At 39.4% G+C, this 12,180-nt stretch overlaps 1 pseudogene; it reads right to left on the reverse strand.

Moving 5' to 3' along the window:
* Positions 1-311: 311 nt before the first annotated feature.
* LOC121136500 overlaps positions 312-12,180 on the reverse strand; it is a 139,002-nt pseudogene continuing 127,133 nt past the window's right edge.

Here is a 12,180-nt window from a genome sequence, read left to right on the forward strand (position 1 = left end):
TAACAAATACAGCATAGTGAGAAGTGAAAACACAAAAATCTATTCTATTTTAACTAATGTAACTCTAAGGAACTTCTGAAGAGGAACCTCAATGGTAGAGCATGTTTGGAGGCAAAAACAGAAAAAACATCATGCAGTACCGAAAAATGCTGAATTTGAGGAAAATTGTAGAAGCAAATTTGGCAAAATTTATCATGCTATGATTGGAAATAAGTTATGGAGCTAAAGTTCTGATAATTGATGTATGGAAATGGCATTATGAATGAATTTTCAAATGGGGAGAGGAAAGATAGGAAGTATTCTGTGCATGTTTAGGAGAGCTCAAAGATGTTCCCAAAAGCTATAAAAAGAACTACTGGGAAGGGCTCCACCTGAAAATAAAAGAGTACAGAAAGTTTAAACATGTTAATATGGCTAAATTTAGGGTTTTTTCTGGTTTGTACTAGGTCTACTTCCATATACCATTTTTCTGAATTGCTCGCTTCCAAAATCCAAAAATGTCTTATTGGACTGTAGCATCTATAGCAGGATTATGAAATTCCATTATATAGATTTTTCGTTTCCTGAGAGAACAGAATTAATCTTGATTTCACTTCTAATACATGCTAAGATGAATCTAAAGGACTTTTCTTTTTTAACCATGAATTCATTATGAGAAATAAAGTAAATTAATCATTTTGTTCCCTGCAGGGTCTTAGCCCAACCATGGAAAGCTGAGCTTGGTCCCAGAAAGGGTAAGTGCACTGCTCACCCATTCCTTGGCCTCCAAGGATCCAGCAGACAATCAGACACAGCAGGGAGTCTAGTCAAGCAGGATCTCATATATTGTCCCAGAGCAAACATCTTTTCAAGGAAAGAAAAAATAAAAAAACAAAGAGTGGGAAAAAAGGCAGCCAATGGTTTTAAAGATAAGCTTATCTCGAACCTAGGCACCCTACACTTTATTAGTGAAAATGGGCTGTTTATGAAGTGACCCATCTGATTCAATCTAGGCAGCCAATCATCATTTTTTGTAAACAACTCGGGATTCACCCATCTGACTTCCCCTCAGTGCCATCTTTGACTGACTAGTGCCCCCTACAGATCACCCCTGTTTGTTTAAGACTATGACCCACCTCATTTTGAAGTATGGGCCTCTTGGAACCTCCACAGTGGTTCATCTCTAATGGCACCTTTGTGAAGGTTCACTCAAAAGGGAGATATCCTCAGGGCTGAGTCTATCAGAATGTTTGCGAGGGGTAATCAGTTAGGTCTCTTGAGTCTTTGTTCTGATTAGTCTGACCAGTCTATTGAAAAGGCAAGTTCAAAAGACACAAATTAAGGTTGTTACTCTAAAGGAGCACAACAGGGTGGAGATTGCCTTATCTAGGATTCAGTCCCCATTTTCTCACACCTCCATTGTCCACAGTAGAAGGTGTCCACCCACCACATTTGGATATGTCCATTGCTCTTCGATTGCTCCCAGGACATAGATAAAACTTGAAGTTCCTTAAGGCTGCTCTATTGGGAACTTGTGAGCAGTCTGGGAATTGGAGGTCCAATACATGGGGCAGGTGGCACCCCTACAAACCTCCACATTCAGGCCATACTTGATGAAGAGAGGTCCAGTCTCCCATGTCCCTAGATCCTTGGCCCAGGTCACAGAAATCAAAGAAGAGCATGGGCCATCAGTTCTGGGGGACTGCCTCATTAGTGATGCTATGTAAGATATCTCCAATGGCATCATAGATCACCATCCTCACCATATTTTGGAGACAATGAGAGTTCTGTCGAGTGCAGTCAGCATCAGCAGTGGGAGCATCAGAGTGGGACATAATTTCTAATTTTTAAAGAACACAGAGCTTCTCAAGTGTTTGAGGACTTGGGACATGGTTAGGTATCATTGTATTGGTCCTCTTATTTCAGAAGACATGCTTTGACCACCACTGTGGATTCCTTTTCTTGTTGGTCAACCAGTTGTTGGTCATCCTCCTGCATAGTGAGAATAGGGAGGAATTTTAGATTTCTGGCTGGATACAAGCCGGTGATTCTTTCTCTATGGGGAAGACAAATTCAAATCCTCTTCCCTTTGTAATTAATGGGTCTGGGACCCTCCATTGGGATGTTAGAGGGACTTTCCACTAGAACTTAACTTGGGATTTGGGTTTTAAATGATCCCAATATTTTAGGAACTTAGATTCAGTTGCTCCCTTAGATAAACTCAAAACAAAGTCTATTTGTAAATGGGCTGATTCCCTCTTTTTTTTGAAGTTGTTCTTTAAGACATTGATGGTTTCTTATTATACTTGTTTGTCTGTGAGTGTTGTGTTTCCCGTAGTATGTTTGATGGGCCACCTGTTGAAAAATTCTGTCATGGAATTACTGGCAAAGCAAGGGACATTCTAAGTCTTAACCTGTGTGGATAATTCTAGTGTTGTGAAACATTGGAGGAAATTTGCTGAGTATTTTTGTCTTGTATGTGCAGTGGCCCAACAGGCCCCTGAATAAGTGACTATGGAGACAAAAACATACTTCTGTTTGTTAAAAGCTGGCAAATGAGTAACATCAGTTTCCCAAAATATACTGGGCCATAGGTCTCTGGGGTTAACTTCTGGCAGCTATAGAGGGATAATTCTCAGATATGGTTGATATGATTTGCAGGTATGAACTATCTTTTTTTGTTCTTTTATAGGAATCACTGGGAATAAATTATGTAGTCCCCTCCAATTACATGGGTCATATAATAAATGAGTGACTTCTTGTAGGGATAGTGCTTCTGTGGTTGTTTCCAGTCTATCTGCCCTTTCATTTCCCTTAGTCAGTAATCCTGCAAGGCTGGAGTAGCCCTGAAAGGGTTAAAGGTAACTTGGTGCCTCTTGACCATCTAAAATGGCCTTAAGAGGCATCATGATAGGAGATATAGGGTTATTATCTAGTGCAAAGTGTGCTTGTGGGATATGGGGAAGTAAGTTAACTACATAGACACTGTCTGAGGAAAATATTTCAGGGCTCCAAGACATTTAAAATGCTGGCGTCACAGCCAGTATTTCCTTATATTGGGTAGAACCATTGCAGGGTTGAAATCTCTGGTTCCTTGGTGTCACTTTGTATTACCTAAAGGCAACATAAGTAGAGCCTTCTCAGCCTCCATCAGTGAAGATGTAAATGGCTTCTGTGATGGGATTGGATGGTAACAAGGAAGGCATCTTAAAGGGGAGTCTCTGTAAAAAGAGAAGCCCATTTGTACGACACATAGTGGCAATCAATATTCCCCATAAATACTTCAAATGTGAGAGCAAGGCAGGCATTAGCCAAAACAAGCCATTCAACCTCTGCCATCCAGAAGGGGAAGACAATGGCATGGTATGGTGTTCTATCCCATAGTGTCACAGGACCTGGTACTTGTCCATTATTATGTTGTCAGCAAGCTTATCTGCCTGAGAGTAGACCCAGGGTATTCCTCCAAAAGAACTCCTCAAATGGCTCCCCATCCTGGGTGAAAGCTGCTGTAATCAGGGAAGCTCCACAAAACAGGGGACAAGGGCCTAGTCACCAAATATCTCCTAAGAGAGCATTTGACCAAGGCCTTTTGAAAGAAAAGAAGCATCTCAAGGTGTTCCTTTGTCATAGTGATACTATTATGAGGCATTTTGTTCTTTACCAGGACATACAGGGTACCAGGTCTTCTGTGGAGATTGACACCCAGGGTCTCAGCCAATTGAATGTCCCAAGTATTTTCTGGAGCTGGGTCAAGTTCATAGATTAAGACACCTCCAGGACAGGCTTAAGCCAGTTAGCCTATGTCAGCATGAGGCATGACCCAAGTACTTTGAATGGGGGAACCTTTTCAACCTTTTCTGGGGAAACAGTGATGCCCCCCTTTTTAAGCAATTGGAGCACCTGTATCACAAAGTCTTCCAGATATGCTGTATCATGATGTCCCCAAATTAACTCATCCATATCCTTTTACTTTAGCAAAGACCTTGATAGTGTAGCAAATACTATTGACAGAAAGCCAGACTATTAGCCATTCCATGTGGTAGCACTACCAATTCAAAGCATTGATCAGATTTGGTAGGAACAGAGAAGCCAAATTTACCATAATCCTCTGGATGGAATGGTACAGTAAAGAAGCAATCCTTAATATCAAGTAATATAAATGTATATTCTGTGTGAATAGCAGGAGTCCAGGGCATATCCATTATGGGAGTGTCCACTAGTTCCAGCCTCTCATTTATCTTGCACTAATCTTGGAGCATGTACCTAGCCCTGGACGCCTTCTGAATTATAAACACCTGGATGTTCCATGGGCTCATAGAAGGGTGCATATGTCCTAGTCTTAGTTGTTCATCCACTAGCTGATGAAGTACTAGTAGCTTAAGTTTAGTCAATGGCCATTCCTCCACCCACACATGTTTTCCTGATGCCCTTCTGATAGGTGGCACTTGGGGGGCAGTGGCCCTTATGATTAGGAATATGCCTGGATACAGCACTCAGACTCCCCCTGTAGTTGTAGAAATTGAAAAAAATCCTCTGTGACCTTCTTTTGGTCCTTTCCCACCCTTTGTGACTCATGCTTTTCCAGGATATCCTCATGAAATGCTGGATGAGCTGTGGTCACATCAGCATACATTTGAACTAGCATGTGCTTTTCTAGCAAATTGGCAGTAAAGCCTTTTACCACTAAGGGGTATATCTTTCCTTGGTCCCTGTATAGGCTTATCCAGCATATTAAGATCATTGTTTATCTTGAATGTTACCTCCCACCCCCAAAAACAAGGACCCAGGTAGAATGTAATGCCTCCTCCTGGAGTACCATCCTGTCTGTGCCTATGTCTACCAGTGAAACTTCCTATCACCTATAAAAAAGGTCATTTTTGGATGAAGTACCTCAATCAAGGGGACAGTCCAATGGAATTGTGTTGTCGGGGTATAAGACCTTCCAATCCTACCTTTAGAGAGGCTTCTTCCTTTTTTTAATGGGGCTGGAGGCTGCCCCTCTTCTAGTTTAAAGGCTTCCCCTCCAGGTCAGATTTTGATCTACAGTTCTTCCAAAGGTATCCCTTCCTGCACCAAGGGCATGGGGCAGAGGGGTCTTAGCCCCTTCTGTCCTATTAGTGTGAGGGGGAGTGTTGAGAATCTTCTCTTATAAAATATCCCTCCTGCCCACATCTAAAGCATGTCCCTTTGCCCAGTGGCCTCAAGGTCACTTGAGCCTGGGTTTCCAGGGTCAGTGTTATGGACTCTGTCATGTCAGTCCTATGTGACATTAAGGTCAGGGTCAGAGACTGGTATTGGTGTTGTTGGGTACCTACATCTTGGAAAGATACCAGCCATCTGCTCAGGGAACTGGCTTTCAACCACACACTGACAATTCTATGGTCCCCATTCATCCCTTTCCTGATGCTGCAGTGATAAATGGCACACTTACTGAAAGTAAAAATATTTATTGTAGAAATTACTCACAAGAGACCAAACAAGTAACCCAGATGAGTTGAGTAGTTTTCAGCCACCGAACTGGAAGGTGAAAGCCGGTAAAAGAGAACTAGACTTCCGCTGTTCAGTCTTTTATACCTTCCTCTGTAACGCCCCTAGCCATGCCCTAAAGTGGGCCTGGTTAGTGAGGTAGTTCACCACCTAAGTCCATATACATCTTTAGTCATGCCTAAAGTGAGTGTGGTTAGTGGTGCGGTAAACAGCTCTTTTATTACCTCATCTGTGTGAGCCTCTAGTAAGTCACATGGTTAATGGTGGCATCTGTTTTCCTCCTTCACTTCCCATACCAGTAGTCTGATATATTGTTCTTTGAGGTCTCTGGGTAGCAGCTTTCACCAAACACTGTGTTGGACCCAGTCTATAAATTCTGACAAAGGATCACTATGCTTCTGCTTCACCCCAGGTTTTCAACTCAGCATGCCTTACGTGCTCCCAATGTAGCTGAGGGTTCAGTGCTTGTTGAACTCCTGTGGAGTAACCATCACCTGTACCTGACAGCATAGCATAAGAAATAGGGATGCCAGTGTTAGCTTGCCTGTTTGCCTCAGCTCTTACCCTACATTCCTCCTTATAAAAGGCACACCATTTGTTAAACTGGGAACTAGGGAAGACTACCTTAGCCACATCCAGCCAGTCCTTAGGGACACAAGGATGGTAGGCAATGTCTGGCAAGAGGGTCTGTGCCCAAAGGGAATTTGGGTCACCTACTATGGTCTTGTGGAGCTCTTTTAAATCCTTGGATTACCAAGAATACCAGTGTAGGGGCGTGCCTATCAGGGTAAGTATAATGCACACCCATTCCCTAGGCTCCAAATATCCTGGAAACAATCAGGCATGCAAGGGAGACTAGTTAACCAGAAATTGTTTATTGTCCCACAGCAATCATATTTTAAAGGACCAAAATGTAGAGCAGGAAGTCAACCAATAGTTTTAAATGTCAATCTATCACATGCCTAGGTGCCCTAAGCTTGCAAAGTGAACATGAGCTGTTCATGCAGTGACCTCATCTGGTTCCATCTAGGCAAACAATCATCCTATTTTTGTAAACAACTCAGAATTCACCAATCTGACTTCTACTCACCACCATCTTTCATTGTCTCGTGTGTTCTATTGTTCCCCAGTTCAACCATTTGAAAATAAGAACACTAAACTCACTCATGAAAAATTTGAATCACAAGAACACCACTACTAATAGTGAGTATAGCGGAAGGATGGCTCAGTGGGTAAACAGACTGGCTCTCAGGTAGAGGACTTATATTTGATTATCAGAACCCACATATTAGTTCACATCCGTCCACAGATCCAGTTTCATGGAAATCAGTGGCCATTCTTGCCTTTGTGATCCAAAGGATTCAAGGTTCACAAATGTATATGTAGTCAAAATATTTGTACATATGGAAATTAATAAATATAAAAGTATAACAGGAGATATTTGAGAAAAGTAATAAAGAATACTGTGTGACTTCACCTCTTGAATTAAGAAATGTGGGGGATTAAATGATATGTCCTCAATGTCCTCAGAGTGGGAAAAGGAAGAAAGACATCTTGTGAACCAGGTCTATTTTAGAGGTCCCTATATGAGAGTAAAACTTAAGTAGAAAGTAAAAGGTGTGTGCAACTAAACTGTCCTTTCCAAGTTGGGATCTCTCCAAATTCTTGGCTCTGCCCTTTCATGAGAGACTGTCTGACAAGCTGAAAATCTTTCTCAGTGAGACAAGTTCTTCCCTTGGCTACCCTCAATATGGCAATTCCTCCTCACAGCATGAAATTCCTGAGAGAATGTCAAATTTGTGGTGTCCATTCTTTCAATAGTCTGATATCCAAGCAAGATACATTTCTCCTTAGAGAAAACTCATCCCTTCCAGGATGGTTACACTTCCATAAAAACTCTACATATGCTTTCTGTTGAAACCCATCTACCACCCTTTTAGGTACACAGGCAACCATACTGTGAGGGTCTCAAATGAAGACCACAGAGGTTTAGAGGAAATATAGGAACTCCTGCAGTGTCTCCAACTGACAGTCAGCACCGATTTACCAAAGGAGTCAATGACTCATTTTATTGGTAGCTTATCCAGTAAACCACACTGTCTTGTGGTTTATTTGAACTAAAAATTAAGAAAGCTCTGAGTGAAATACAAATTCAGGGACCAGGTAAATTGCTTTATGGGCCTAGAAAAAGAATGAATTTACGTCAAGGTAAAGCCTTGCTTGGTTAAAGCTGCATTAGACAATGAGTTTTGCCTTTGTAAGCATCAGTTTTTAATCCCAATATTCTCTTGATATTGGAAATTTGTAACCATGTAAGAGAAAATCAGTACAGATGGGCACACCCAAAGTAATTACCTTAATACACCAGGTAATTGAGTTTAAGGGAGGGTACACTTACATAGAATTCTTCCTATGACCTCTCTATTTGACTCCTTAGGTTACACTGAACTAGAAAACTGCAATAAGTAAAAAAATTAAAAAGGGAAGTTACTGTGGTTAGTAAGTACAGCATGATATCTTTTGGCAATATTAGACACTGGCTGCTCATTATTTTGTTTGCTTTTATTTCCTTGTTTTTGCGTTGACTACTTTTAATTCAATACTAGAAACACACTATAGTCAATTAGTAATGATTATAGAAATTAAAAAAGCAGAACCATTGAAAGCAAAATTTTCTGCAACCTTGCAATGTTTCTACAGTTAACATTCTTTATAAAGCTTTTTATAATTTTCAATTTTGAATATTTTAAACCATTTTTCATGTTTTAAATGATTGATTTGTTGTTAAGTTGTTTGATTAGTTTATGTACTTTACATACCAACCCCATGCCAGATATGTAGAATGAATATGATTTATTTCATTCTATAGCTTGTTATCTCATTGTTGGTTTTCTAACTTGTTGTGTTGAAGTCTTTTTCATATATTATACTTTTTTTTTACTTCTCCTTCTCAGATTATGTATGAAAAATGTTCTTCAAATTAAGGTTATGAAGTGCTTCCAGTATGTTCTCTTGCAAGGGATTTACATATTTCATTACATATTTAACTATTCAATTTGTTTATAATAAAATTTTTCATTTCAAATTATTTCTATTATTATGAAGAATGTCAATGTAATTTTGATAGGTAGTATATTTAATCTCTGTAAGGATTCATGCATTATGCTGGCCTGCCCCTGTCACCTGGCAGACTGCACTCAGGTAGTACAATGCTCAGTCCAAGGTTCCATGAGTACTAGTCTGCACACAGGCACAAAGGAACCCTTTAAAAGAAAGACCTCCACCCACTTAAGCTCTCTTTCTGGCTCTTCTGGCTCTATTCTCTTCTCTTTTTGCACTTTTCCAGCTCTCTTCCTACACTCTTCCTGCTGTTCCCCTGGGGAAGACAGGACTTTTCCTGTCTCCCTCTTTTGTTCTGTCTTCTCTCTGTGTCTCTGTGTCTCTTTAACTCTTTTCTCTTTTGTTCCCCCACTCCCTTTTCCACTTAGGCTCTGTTTGCTCCCCCATCACCCTTGTCTCCTATGGAACCTGTCATGGTCCCCCACCCAAGGTTCCCTTCAAGCTTTATCTTAATATCTCTACAACATATATGAGTAGTATAGTCATCTTACAATATTTATTATTTCAAGACAAAAAAGTAACTAATCGAATATAGAAAAATGTTTTAGGTATTTTTGACGCATTATAATTGATTTTTTTAAATTGAAAATTGCATATTTTCCATGTGAAATGAAGCTGTTGTTTCAGTTTTCATTGAGAGATATTTATCTAATACTTCCCATACTTCTTCAAGGACTTAAAATATAAATTTAATATATAATGTTTCTACAATTTCCTATAACTTCTAACATATATAAAGAACAACACACACATATACACTCGTCTTTGCGCACACACACCAACATATATTTTCTCACATATGTATTGTTTCTTTTTTTTATTTTATTTATTTTTTACGAGACAGGGTTTCTCTGTATTGTTTTGGAGGCTATCGATTCAGCCCGGCCTCGAACTCACAGAGATCTGCCTGCCTCTGCCTCCCGAGTGCTGGGATTAAAGGTGTGCGCCACCACCGCCCGGCTCATATGTATTGTTTCTAATGAGACAAATCTATTTCTCACCTATATAAGGCATGATACAAAGTTTTTTTCAAAATTTTACTAATTATATGCATAGTATTTTGTAGTGATATGCACGTGGGACAAGTTTTTTATATAAAAAGTTATTTCTAAAAATATATTGTGGTAATATATTATTTATGATCTAATAACACTTGCCAGGAGATTAGAATGCAAAGTTAGCCACAGCCATGCATGCCAGAAATTGGTGCTGTACACCTTCAATTCAGGCAGCCATACTAGTTATCCATAGAAGCTGGGTGGAGGTGGAGTAATTCTTTAAACCCAGCATTAGAGAAGTACAGGAGAAAGGTCTCATAGCGGACAACTAGTCTCCAGCCATATTGAGGACAGCCTCTCTGATGGCTTGGCTGCTTTGCCTATCAGATCTTCCGCTGAACCCCAATATTTGTCTCTGGTTTTATATTTTTCATGTTACAAACTCCAACCTAAGTATTTTGTTATACCTAAGAAAACACAGGCAATAAATAAACTCACACTATCAAATTTTAAATAAAATACACATACACACACACACACACTACCTTTGCCACCCACAACAAATAAAAGAAACTAACAATCACAGGTCATTAATATCTTTCAGTATCAACTGACTCAATTCACCAATAAGAAGACAGACTGACATAATGGATAGAAAACCAGGAACCACCATTTTGTTGCATACAAGAAAAACACCTCAACCCCCCCAAAAAAACAAATCAAAACAACAACAACAAAAAAAAGAAACACAACTCAATATCAGACAGATGATATTCAGAGTAAAGGTTTTGAAAAATATTTTCCAGTCTAATGTTCTTATGAGTCAAGCTGTTGTAACTATTATATCTAACAAAATAGACTTCAAATCAAAATTAATCAAAAGAATTGGAGAAGAATATTTCACACTCATCAAAGGAAAAATTCACCAAATTGACATTTCCAGGCTGTCTTTGAGGGATTCATTCATTTCCACTTTGAAGACCTCTATCAACACCATACAGTTAGTTTTAAGGTTTTTTTTTGGTTTTTGGTTTTTGGTGTGTGTGTGTGTGTGTGTGTGTGTGTGTGTGTGTGTGTGTGTGTGTGTTTGTGTGTGCTTTAGCTATGTTGAAATATTTGGACCTTGATACAGTAGGACATCTTGGGTCTAGAGGACATATTGTACTTGTTGCTATTGATTACGTCTGTATGGTAGTGTCTGGGCATCTGAGTTTGGGGTATTTATAGGTCTACGTGATAGTTCCTAAGGTTGCCTTTGTGTTGTGGTGTTTCGATTGTTGGTTTTTGTTTTCTCTCTTTATTTTCAGAGAGTTTATTGGCTATGTGTTGCCTGTTTTATTGGCCTACTAGGCTTGTGTGTTTATGGGAAGAACTTAACTGGTTTTGGAGGCTGGAAAAAGAGGGGATCGGGGGAAGTAACCCATTGCAATTCTAACAGCACTCCTTGAGTTAGATCTGAAGGAACTTAGAGAGTGGAGAAGGTCTTGAAGTATCATTCTGGTCTTCTGGGCTAGGCCTGTGGTTTGTGGTTTAGTATAGCCTGTCTGCTGAGTTGGGATCTGAATCACATAGATGAATTGGAGAGGAAGGGTTAAAGGGGGTTGGTCTGTGGAATCCACAAGAGGTACAGACATGGCAGAGGAAAGGCTGCAGCTAGTGTTCATTTGAATTTCTGGAGACAACCATGAGAATTGGGTATGAGGTAATCCACATAATTTTTCCATACTCTGCAGAATCTTATTTAATGACAGCCAAAATGACCTCAGTACATCACTTTTGTGATGGAAGCTGGTAAAATTAAATTGAAAAAAGGGATTTTGAAAATCAATTTTCCTGGCATCCCTTGTCCTATATACATCTTTGAATTTTGATGACACACTTTGTTGATATTCATGGTTTTACCCATCACATTTAAACTAGTGACTTCTAAATATGTAACTATCAACAAAAAAGACCCATTCATTATTCTGACCTATTCCACACAGTGTTTTGGGACATTAAAATTTTTATACTAACAGAAAATACAATTAACCTATCTAACTCTAATAACTTAGAATTCAGCTTTCCCAGTATATTTCAGGTCAAAAAAATGTTTCTAAAAGCAATACTATAAAATGATTAGCAACAACAAAACTTTAAGGATCTGTTTAGGTCATTTACATCTTAGTGATATCTGTTAAAACAAATTCATCTCAAATGTTATAGTTATATTGTATCAACAAGAGCCATTTATCTCCAGATATTTTGTCCTCCTCTTTCTCTGAATTTCCTGGTTTAATACCATTGTCCAGTTTCGGGACAAAATACTTTCTAATATTATTAGCTACTTCCAAAATAAATTTGTCTTTGGATGCTGGAATCTGGAAGAAATAGGCAGGAATAAGATAGATATCAAAGCTTTCTCTTTTACACACACGCACGTGCACACTCACACATGCACACACAGACACACACACGCTCGTGCGTGCATGCACAACCACTTACATATACATACACATAGTGTGTGAGAGAGAAAGGACAGTCAAACATATGGTATGTAGCAATGTATTTCATACTGCATACCATACTGCAGTAGCCCACTCCACAGGAGGGAATT

The sequence above is a fragment of the Mesocricetus auratus genome, unplaced genomic scaffold (genome assembly GCF_017639785.1).
Source record: "Mesocricetus auratus isolate SY011 unplaced genomic scaffold, BCM_Maur_2.0 Super-Scaffold_100676, whole genome shotgun sequence".
Lineage (NCBI taxonomy): Eukaryota > Metazoa > Chordata > Mammalia > Rodentia > Cricetidae > Mesocricetus > Mesocricetus auratus.